At 43.2% G+C, this 11,440-nt stretch overlaps 1 pseudogene; it reads right to left on the bottom strand.

The window, feature by feature from the left end:
* Nucleotides 1-458: 458 nt before the first annotated feature.
* On the bottom strand, nucleotides 459-2,981 carry LOC113186539 (protein Jade-1 pseudogene; annotated as a pseudogene).
* Nucleotides 2,982-11,440: the final 8,459 nt, after the last annotated feature.

Raw genomic sequence — 11,440 nt, 5'->3', positions numbered from 1 at the left:
CCACACCATTTCAAGGCTGACCACAGTCCTAGAAAACGAGCTCTAAGGGCTACAATTGGTACGAGAGGGTTTGTTTCTATAAATGTATTAATTCATTAGAGTTCTATCTGATTCTATATACTCAGGGAACCAGGATTTTGTGCTTTGGGAAGAATGCAGAGGGCAACAGACATCCACGAGGCGTGGGTAAGCCTTACCCTCGTCCACACTGACTCCACTCATCCTGTGTAGTGTTTAATTCAGGTGCTAATCTACCATGTCTTAACAGTTACAATCTATTCTTCTGTCTCCTCAACAAGCTGCAAGTAACACAAACTTCTCACAACGATGATTTATAAATGACTCTGGAAAAAAAATTCAATCTGAATTGTAAAAATGTGTTTGTGTAGCTAAGGAATAAAAGGCTTCTGCTTGTCCCTGCCACTAGACCTCCCCAGCACACGGCGACAGGCCAGGGATCACGAGGCCAGGATGCTCCTCCTGATGATGTCTGTCCTCCTGCTGATGGTGCTGCTGGCATGGACACACTTCTTCTCCGAGGCCTCACTCTCCGAGTCACTCATTTCTGCATCCGGGACATACCCGTCATTCTCGCTGTCAGGCTTTAATTTGCTTTTTGCTCGTTCCTTGGCTGGAGCTTGGCCTAGGCCCAGGTAGGGGTAGTCTGAGTGCTGGTGGCAGGTGCCCTGGGGGCCTCTCCCTGCTGCTGCCGCTCCTCCTTCTTTGGAATCCGGAACTCCCCCCCCACAAGTCTTTCCCTGGGCTGGCAGGTGTTGTAGGCACTTGGACTGTGGTCTGACTACAGGTCACTCTTACTAGGGAGCCATTGCACCTGGGCACCATGTCCCTCCTGGCTCCAGGCGGGACTGCCCCACTCCAGGGGAGGGGCGGCTCTCGTGTTGTCCAGATGCGTCTGGGACACATCTGTGGACCTGATAGGCTTGTGACTCTGTTTAAAGGTCTGTCCTTCAAGTCTCCTTTAATGAGATCACAATGAAAACGATTGTCTCTTCTTTTCCTGTGGTCTGGTGTCACCACACCATTTTTCTGTTGTTTTGATATGAGACGTGCTTCTGCAAAGGTCTTTTCAAAACTCAGAAAGCTCTCTGGGACCCCCAGCCCCTCCCTCACTCTGCACAGCTCTGGCTGCCTGGACAGGGCCTTGCCCTCGCCCCCACTGCTGTTCTGCAACAGGTCTCGATTATGTGGCTTTTTCAGGGAATGAACCAAGAAAGTACCCATTTGTTTCCTGAAGAACGCAGAATGCCATTTCAAGTCCTCTATCCTGGGAGCCTGGGGACCCACAGAAGGACTATTAAACAGAAGCATGTGTTCCAGTGAGAAGGAGGAGCAGGAAGAAGGCACACCTGAAACTCTTTCTTGCTCCAAGAGCTTAGTGTACAGACTGAACATCTATTCCTGGACTCTGCACACAGATCGCTTGATCTTTTCCCTGCGGGTCACCATGTAAGTGAGGTTCCGAACCCTCTCCAGGTGCATGAACAGCTGCAGCCTCCTAAACAAGACATCCTGCTCCCGCTTGGCTAGACTGTCCTCTTCGTCTTTCTTTGGGGTGATCAGAGGCTTGTTGAAGTTGACCATCCTCTTGAGCTTCCAGTATTGGTACAGGAAGTCCACCACTTCCTCAGGCAGCCTCAGGGCTCGGGCCACGTCCAGCAGGTTGACGAAGGTGTAGAACCCATCCTCCAGCTGCTGCAGCTTCTGCTTGCGGACGCTCACCCGGTGGGCCTCCTCCCGGTTCTGCTCCAGACTGGCAAAGGGCTCCAGCAGATTGGGGGGGGGGGTACTCGGGGGCCCTGTTCTCCTGCGCGGCCCCCTGGCCAAGGCTCTCCTCAGACTTACGGTGGGAGCTGTGCTTTGGGCAGTAGGACTTGAACTTGACTTCATCATTCTCTGCCAAGATAGTCTTCATTTCCAGGCCCTGGTCAAAAGCACAGGTCACATGGAAGGCCGTGCGGCAGTTCTTCACGGAGCACTGTATAGAGGCCCCGAACTTCTCGTTGCAGAGGCTGCACATGAGCGCCCACCGGCTGCTGGGGATGTGAGACACCTTTGTGGTGGGCTCCATCTTCTCGGGGCTGCTAATGCTCACCTCAGGGATCCACAGGGCACAGCTGACCTGGACCCACTTGGTTCCGCTGCAGGTGGCCTTCATAGCACCGCCCTTCTTGGGACACAGCAAACATTTTGGCTGGACTCCCAGGGCACAGGTCCGGCATAGCCAACTGCCCTCTGGCACCTTGAGGATTTCATAGCAGGCCTGGTGCACACAGATGTTGCAACTTGTCGCAGAACACCATCTCGGTGCCGTCCTCACCCTCGGGGGACTGGCCGACGTCACAGACCACGTCTTCCTTGTACTCGATCCCTAGGCCTTCCTCGGTCTCGATGGCATGATTCATATTGTCATAGCCTCGCTGCTCAGATTCCTCCAGGACCCTCTCCATGGTGAACTCATCCAGTTCAGGCATTCCCATCTCCCTGAACTCCTCGTTGGTCAGCTCCAGCCACGCGGCATCCATGTCGTTCAGGTCGTATGGACACACGCTGTCGGCCAGCGTCCGGATGTCCACGTCGCCCAAGTCAGGAGGCTCGGAGCCCGAGGACACTATGTACTTCTGGGGCCTGATGAACATGAGGGATTTCTCTTCGGACACAACCCTGGCCACGGGCTGCGGGATGGTCCCGGGGCTCACAGGCACCTGGACCCCTTTCTCCCATTCCTGTCTCCAGGGATCTGCCAACACCTAGTACTCGTCCGGGTTCAGCTGGTAGGAGTCATGCAACTTCGTGGCGGTGATCAGGTCTGTCCTAAACACCTCTGAAGGCTTCTGGTCTTCATGTCTGGAGCAGGAACTTCTCCTGTGCTGGGATGGGAGTTCTGGGACCCTGTAGTTGACAGGCTGCCATTGTCGTCAGAATCCATCCTCACTGCTGCTGGGAAGGCGACCTCGTTTCATGATCTCCCCGGGAAGCAGCAGGCAGCTGATCCAACAGAGATCAATTCTCAGGATCCAGACATCATCCTCTCCTCCTCCTCTGGCCCCCGCCCCTGCAAAGCCCAAGTTACTGGTGGGATAGTAGCACTGCGCTCGGCACCCTATTAATGACGTACTATATTATTTCCACTAGGCAGCGACCTTCGGCATTAAATTACTCCCGAGAACTCCCGATCAAAGCCACAAAACCATCAAATATGGCTGACCCTTCGGTTCGTCCTGCAGCCTCCGCTGCCGCCGCCGCGGGGGCCGGGACGCGCACCCCGACCCACGCGCGGACACCAAGAACATCTTGATATACAGTGTTTTCTCATTTTCATGGTGCAAATATTTCCACTGTAGCTGAATTCAAGCTATTAGCATGATGTCACTGAATGGGGAGTTGGGAAGAGATGTGCCCAATCAGCTCTCACTAGCAGACTGGGGCCAGCTCCAGTTCATCACCAGCCCCAGGGTTTGATAATCAGCCTTTTAAATATTTTTTTTTATTATTATTTTTTAACAGTCATTCCCTAGATGATTTCACCAAATTCCACGACTTTGAATACCATCCATATGATGATGAATCCCAAATGAGATCTTATCTGTCCCATTTGCACATATTCATAATATCCAACTGCCAGGCAACCTGATATCTTCTATGAGATGTTTAATAGGCATGTGAAATTTAATAGTAACAGAGCAATAAAGCATTTTTATTGGTATGGGGGTTGAACTCAGAGCCTTCTGCATGGTATGCATATGCTCTACCACTGATCTATATCCCATCTAAAACAAATCTCATAATTTCATACTTGATTGCCTCCAAGTCTCCCCCCGTCAGTAGATGACATCATCATTCACCCAGTAACTCCATTCTAAGCCCTCAGAGTCATCTTATTAATTGTGCCTTTAAAATTTGTCTAAAGTCACGGTATCTCAACCACCATTCATCTAGATGAATCTGCTTGTATATTTGTCTACCTCCCCTCATGTGGTGTTACTATTCCACCGTCCTCATCACCATGACTTTTCCATTTCAGGTAATTTTTTTGCTTAGGATAAGAGTTGCAAATACCCTTGGAAGAACCCATTTGAATGAACATCATCCAATAGTATCAAATCACCGTTTTCTTTCCAAGATTTTGCAATACTCCTATTTCAAAACTCTTGCCTTACTGTGTCTGCTGTGTGCACCAGCGTTAAACTATTATATTTCAAATTTCTAACTGAAAGACTTACCTTCAACCACACCTCCAAATTTCTTAGATAGTCCATGGGTCAAATCGATGATCTGTGTGCAGTAAGCAATTAACTTCAGTGTTATGTGTTTGTGTTTTCAGGACAAGTCATAATGAAGGGCAATCCCAGAAGAAGCTACCAAGTTTCTGTTGCTTCTGTTATCATATTTCTTATCCCCCATCTTTAAAGAACATATTCATTCCTTCAACACAAATTAAGGGATTATTACACATATGTCCTCATAGCAGCTTGTCTTTTCTTAGAAGAGGAAAGGTTTATTTGGGGCTTACAATTTTAGTCCATGGTCTGCCAATCCCGTTGCTCTGGGTCCAAGGTGAAGTAGAACATCATGGCAGAAGGGTGTGGCAGAAGAATGCTGTTCCATGGTCAGGAAGCAGAGAGAGGGAGATCCCTGTTTGTCTTGCTGGGATGTATAAGTAAAAACCAGGCAACTTTGCTCAATGCAAATAAAATAGAAAAGGTAATTTTCCTCCGGTAATTCATAACTTTCATGTTTACTCTGGTGAACTTTAAAATGTTGTGTCACCAAGGATTTTGACAGGGAGAGAAAAATTAATTTTAAAAAAGGGATTCTTGGTTTGCCTGGAGCTTTTCCTATCTCCTTTTCTCTGATTTGATCCACAAGTCTGCCTTCATAGTGCATATGGACAAGAGATTTTTGGAGCAATGCCAGGCGCTGCTGAAACAACAACCTCTTGACCATAACTTCTGGGGAAGAAAAGCAGCCTTCTCTGCAATTATCGTCCATAAAAACTCTGGAATTTAATTGCACAAAGAGCTCATTGAGAGTTGACAGGTCTGGTACAGCCATTCCTTTATTCCTATGGAGGAAGCATCAGAAAAACCAGCGGTCCTGCTTGTACCACTTCTGCAGAGGGAGTGTTCCAAAGTCTGTGCCTTGAGTAATCGGCAGGCCTGGCTTCCCGAATGGGTGGAGGCAGCGGCGTGGTCCTGGGGAAAGAGCCCAACACTTGAGTCAGGGCCTAAGTGTGCCAACTGAGGCACGTCACTGAGCCACCTGGGGCCTCCTTGTCTTTGGCTTGAAAATGCACATGGGAAAAAAGTAGTATCCCAACTACAGGAGACTTGTGTTAAGAGACTGAGAACATGGAGATGAAATTGTTGTGTAAGTCAGCCAGAATCTCTTCACAAATGCCAGTCACTGTTACCAGCTCATATAAGCAGTGGCTAGAGTTGTCATTTTAGCAGTTTTGCAAAAGACCTCGCTCCAAGTTCACCTGGCAAAGTTTTCCCTGTAGTGCCAGGATTTCTGGGACTGGAAATGCAAACTATATTTTTCCTCTTCATGTTTAGACTCTTTTCAAATGCAAGTGCCTTTCAGAAGGTAGAATACCAAAGTAATCCCTTATGAAATAGATGTGGCTTCACAAATGCTTTCTGTCTCTCGGGAGGGATCAGGTGTCTAAGGATGGGTAATGAAAAAAGATTACTAAAAGGTTGGTAAAAGTCATTTTAAAAAGCTAGAATGCCCACGAAATAATAGAATTGTAACAGCCTTGCAGATTTAAAGGATTAGAGGGTTTTGAAGTGGAATTTTAGGCAGGTCCCTTTTATATAAAACAAAACCAAACCAAAAAAAACAAAACCTAAAAAACATCAAAGTGGAGTGGAGGCCCACAATCTCACCCATCATCCCAGTCTCACATGGATTCTCTACAACCCATGAAGCCACTCTGTGGAATCCCTGGGCTCTGAGAAACAGTTTGAAAATCTCTGCTGGCTTAGATTCCACATTGTACAGTGTAGGCAAAATGACTTCCCAGAAGAGAGATACCCAGAAATATAGCCACTGCGCTAATCTAGTGCTCATGTCTTTATATAAAGAACATAATAACAATGAGCATTTATTGAGATATTACTATGTACCAGGATCTTGGCTAAATTATACACATTATCTGATCTAATCTCCAGGATAAACCTGTGAGATAGATACTAGTTTTCAGAAACCGAGACTAAGAGGGAAGAAACTTGGAGAAAAGCTCGGAAGCTTTTTGGAAGCCCGTGTGCTGTAGATCTGATGCTCTTTGACTCCATCCTGTATTTTCTCCCAGCACATTCTTTCTGAGGACAACTAATTTGTCTCTGGCCCTCATCATCACAGATGCTGTCTAGAATTTCTGTAGATTCTAGATTTGGATTTCAACAGAGACTTGGATGCTGCAAATGTTATCTTCAGTCTGGATTTATATTCCAAGGAAGAAAAGAAGAGTTGGAATTAAAATAGCAAGTTCTCTTATGGGTGTAACAAGTAAGTGAGCAGACAGTCTTAGACACATAGTGAGGTTCTATTTTCCTCCTCTGTTGCCAACTCTGTGTCATTATTTTTTTCTTTTCAATGGGGCATAACTTTACTAAATAAAAGAAAAGGGGGAAAGTGGACTGACTGCAACTAAGAAAATAGTCCACCTTAAAAAGTCTGAAATTCAGATGGGAGAATTACTTAACAAAGCACAATAACATTGAGTCCTGTTTAAAAAAAAAAAAAGGAATGGAAAAAAAAAAACCCTGCAACTTAGCTCATCATGGAAACTTTTAAGCAATTTCTCACAGAGAGAAAGGAAAGAAAAAAAACTAAATGAATAAGAACATTCTTCTTTCAGTTTTAACGGCACTAGAGAGAAAAATATTTAATTCTCTCACTGGCAGGAAAATCACCATTTTTTGTATTAGTCACCAGCAAAGTCATCGCTTGCTTGGCTTTAACAGATATGGAATTATAACATAATAGTATTTTAGAACTCTAAAAGTTCTGTCCAAAGATGAGCAAACCTCCCTTAGAGATAGAAAGATGGAAAAATAAAGCAACTGACAGGCAGGCAGCACATGCTGGTTATTGGTCTCATTCCTGTTTCTTTGTAAGAGCTCTTTGTGTGTCAGAATCACAAACGCTTGGCTTTGACATGGCAATTTTTTTTGAATGATTTTTTTTTTAATCAGTTGATTTTATAACTGGCCTATTTTCCAGGTAAGTGGTTCTCAATTATTTATGTTCTAATATATCTGTCCTTAAAAAGAAAAAAAATGTAATTTAAAATTGTCATAGAAGAATAAGTATCCCAGACCATCCAAGAGTTCATGGTGGGGAAAACAACAACAACAACAGAAGAGCATTTAAATAAGATCAACTTAAAGTTAAGAAGTTATGACTTATCTCTTAGATTGTGCATAGCCCACATTTTCTTAGGCTATCCTTTCTTCATTTTAGTTTTCACTTGACTCTTCTTTCTTTATGCAGTTTACACCATTTGTATTATGTGAGATGAGGTTTACTGTTACTTTCTTTGTGACTTGGTAGTTGTGCTAACTAACCCTTTCTTGGGCTGCAGATGTAGTTTACTGGTGAAGTATTTGCTTAGCATACATGAGGCCTTGAGTTTGATACCTACCACTGCCAAAGGAATTCCCCAAACTAGCCCCTTCTTTTCTTATTGAGTTGAAATAATACATTTGTTGAGTGTCAAATTTTCTTTTTGGTACAAGGGATTGAACCCAGTAGTGCTTTACCACTGAGCTATGTCCCCGGTTCTTTTAATTTTTATTTTGCAACAGGGTATCACTAAATTGCTGAGGCTGGTTTTGAACTTGTGACCCTCCTGTCTCAGCCTTCTGAGTCACTGAATTATAAGGATGAACCTCTATTCCCACTTAAATTTTCATATGTAGGACTGGGGTAGACTCAGTGACAGAGTTCATGCTTAGCATGCACAATGCTCCAAGTCCAATCCCCAGTTGGTGCTTTGTTTTAAAAGGAGCCACATGAAAAGACTCAAAGGAACAAAGTTCATAATACTTACACTCCAGGGTGGCACAATTTTATTTTATTTTTGCCTATCTCCTAAAACAGTGCTTGAGGAAACCTTTTCCTAGTCCAAAATTTCTCCCTGGAGTGGGGTTTTTCTTTAAATGAAAGGAGGAAACTAATTGTACCAAAATGGTTTGCTACTTTCTTGACCCAGAAAACCCCACACAATCATGCATATCAAGAGGTTCAAATTATTGTGTTCACTTTAAGAACCCCTGTGAAACTGCCCAGCCCATCAAGGGTATGCACATCTGAAAAGACAACAAGTACTTGAAAGATGTCACTTTTAAGAAGCAATGTGCGCCATTCTCATGTTATAATGGTGGAGTTGGTGGGGTACCCAGGCCAGACAGTGGGGTAAAATCCAGGGTTGGTGTCCAAAAAGAGTGCTGAATATTTGTTGCACAATGCTTAAAAATGCATAGTAATGCTGAATTTAAGGGTTAGATGTAGATTCTTTGATCAGTGAACATACCCTGGTGAACAAAGCACCAAGGTGCACCACCATACTTACAGAGCACATGGTCAGACTCACCCATACCTGAGCTCTTCTACCACCCTGAGATGGTCCTCACTGAAACAGAGAAAATTGATCCTAGACCAGAGGAGGAGGTTTCACAAAACAAACAAAGATATCCCAGAAGAAACTGAAGAAACAAAAACTTATGAAATGGGAATAAATTTAGCATAAAATAATTGCAAACAAAAGTTCAAACAAAGTAATATTGAAATGAGAGAAAACTTTCTCAATAATGATGGGATGGGAAATGTGACCATTTCCTTTTGCTGGCACTTGCTTTTGTATGTATTTTCTAGGGTTTGTCTGCAGTAATGGAGTAATAAAAGCTTTGTGTTGTCTTGTTTAGAATAGTGGTAGCCTTACCTCATTCTCCACTTGAGTGGGTAATCCACTGCAAAGAACATTCTGTTTGCTAAGAGAGAATTTGTGTGTGGATCGTATTGGTTAAGGTTATACTGCCAGCTTTGTGCTGTATTTCTGGATGTAATATAATCCCCACCCCTCATCTCTCTGTCCCCTTTCTCTTGTATTGTTGTTCTCTTTAAAACTAACAATTAGGAATTGGGGGTGAAGCTCAGTGGTAGAGTATGTGCAAACCCTCAGTTACATCCCTGGTACCCAAAATAAACAAGCTAACAACTAATTTTGTTTTAAAATTATTTTATTTTAAATAACTTCAAACCCACAGAAACTTTGCAAGAGCAGTGCAAAGATTGTTTTGCCCTTCAACCCTTTGACAGCAAGTTGACCTTGAGAAGCAATTTTCCCTGGATACTTATTGAGTATTTCTTTCAAACAAGGATGTTCTTTCAAAAAAAAAAAATACAACCTATTCATTAAAAGCTCTAAAATAATATTATTATATTGCAACCGTGTAATTCTCAGACCCTATTCAAGTTTTAACACGTGTCCCATGAGTCCATTGTAGCGAATGAATGCTTTTGAGAATCTTTTTGTCAATTACTTCCATTTCCTCCAGTCTGCAAGAGTTGGTTCCTAAGTCTTTCCTTAGTGTCCTTGACTTGATGCTGTGTTGGTCAGGGCTCTCCAGAGAAACAGAGCCAAAAGATCTTGCCCCCCACACACACACACCCCTGCCACACACATTTCTTAGATGGACTCACTTGATCACAAAGGCTGAAAATCCCAGTATGGCCAGCTGCAGGTTGAAGAGCCGGGGAAGCCTTCAAGGGTATGCACATCTCACTTAGTACAGGAAGCTAGAAGCCTATGAAGGAGAGAGGCTGATGGTTTACCCCACTTACCCCAGCTTCTGAGTCCAAGGCCAAAGGCCCAAGAACCCCAGAGGACAGCTGGTGCAAGTCACAGAGTGCAAAGGTCAAAGAACCTGGAGTGTGATGTCCAAGGGCATCAGGAGACCATATGCCTGCTCCACAGTGGGGTGGGAAGAAAGAGTGTTACCCTCATCTTCTACCATCCCAACATTCAGTAGGGATCTTCCCCACTTGGTTTGCCAACACATGCTCTAATCTGCTCTCTCAATTACCTCTCAGACACTTAGATATTACTTTACCAATTGTCTAGGCATCTCTCAGTCCAGTCATGCTGACTTGCCAAATTAACCGCCATATGTATATATATTTGAAAGACTATAGACCAATTATTTTGTAAAAATCACTCAATTTGGGTTCAACGTAAAATTCAATTTATGAATCTTTGGCAGGAACTTTTCTCATGATCTTTTATTCTTTTCATTTGCACCCTATTCAAGGCACACAGCTTTAATTTTCCCTATAACTGGTGTTCACATCAATTACTTGATTAAAGTGATATCTGCCACCTTTCTCCATTAGAAGGTTACTCCTTTTATACTTACTCAGTAGTTTCTCTGGTGTAAGTAATACATATTTTGTGGGTGAGGTTATATATAAATATCTCTTCCTTCATTAAATCTTCAATTTATCCATATATTTATATTGCTAAGGACTCATGCTTTCCTATTTTATTCAAGAGATTATACTACTTTTCAATGATCATTTATTTATTTATTTATTTATTGTTAAGATATTTTTAGTTGTACATGGACACAATACCTTTATTTGATTTATTTATTTTTATTTGGTGCTGAGGATTAAACCCAGTGCCTCACATGTGCTAGGCAAGCGCTCTACCACTGAACCACCACCCCAGCCCCTGATTATTTATTTTTATATTGAAGCTAGTTTCTGTGTTGCTTTAATATGTCCCTATCATTTCCTTCAGTACAAGGTTTCAATCTATGTTTATAAAGATATATGTATGTATGTGTATATATATGTATGTATATACATACATATATATATATATATACACACACATGTATAAATGTATGTTTCACATTGTGTCAGTTAGCTTTACATCACTGTGACAAAGCACTGGAGAAAAATCAACATAAAGGAAGAAAGAGTTATTTTGGCCTATGGTTTCAGAGGCTTCAGTCTCTGGTTGCTTGGCCTTATTGCCTTTGCACCTGTGGCAAGGCAGTACATCATGGTGAGAAGAACATGGCAGAGGAAACTATTCACCTCATGGCAACCAGGTAGGAGAGAGGGGCAGGGGATGGAATCCCAAAATATCTTTCAAAGGAACACCCCCTGATGCCCTACTTCCTCCAGCTAGACCTTACCTCCTCAAGCTTCCACCACCTCCCAGCAGTGCCATTACTTTAGACCCAAACCTTCAACACATGAGCTTTTGGGAATTTTTAAGATCCAAGCCATAACATACACACACACATTTTCTTCTACATTTATTTTTATATTTATCCATATACATTGAAAATTATGAGTTCACCCAATAATTTTTCAATTTCTTTCTTTCATTTTTTCAGTACTC

This window comes from Urocitellus parryii, chromosome 4, assembly GCF_045843805.1.
Source record: "Urocitellus parryii isolate mUroPar1 chromosome 4, mUroPar1.hap1, whole genome shotgun sequence".
Lineage (NCBI taxonomy): Eukaryota > Metazoa > Chordata > Mammalia > Rodentia > Sciuridae > Urocitellus > Urocitellus parryii.
The sequence above is the reverse complement of the archived record's forward strand: the minus strand, read 5'-3'. Positions and strand labels throughout refer to the sequence as shown.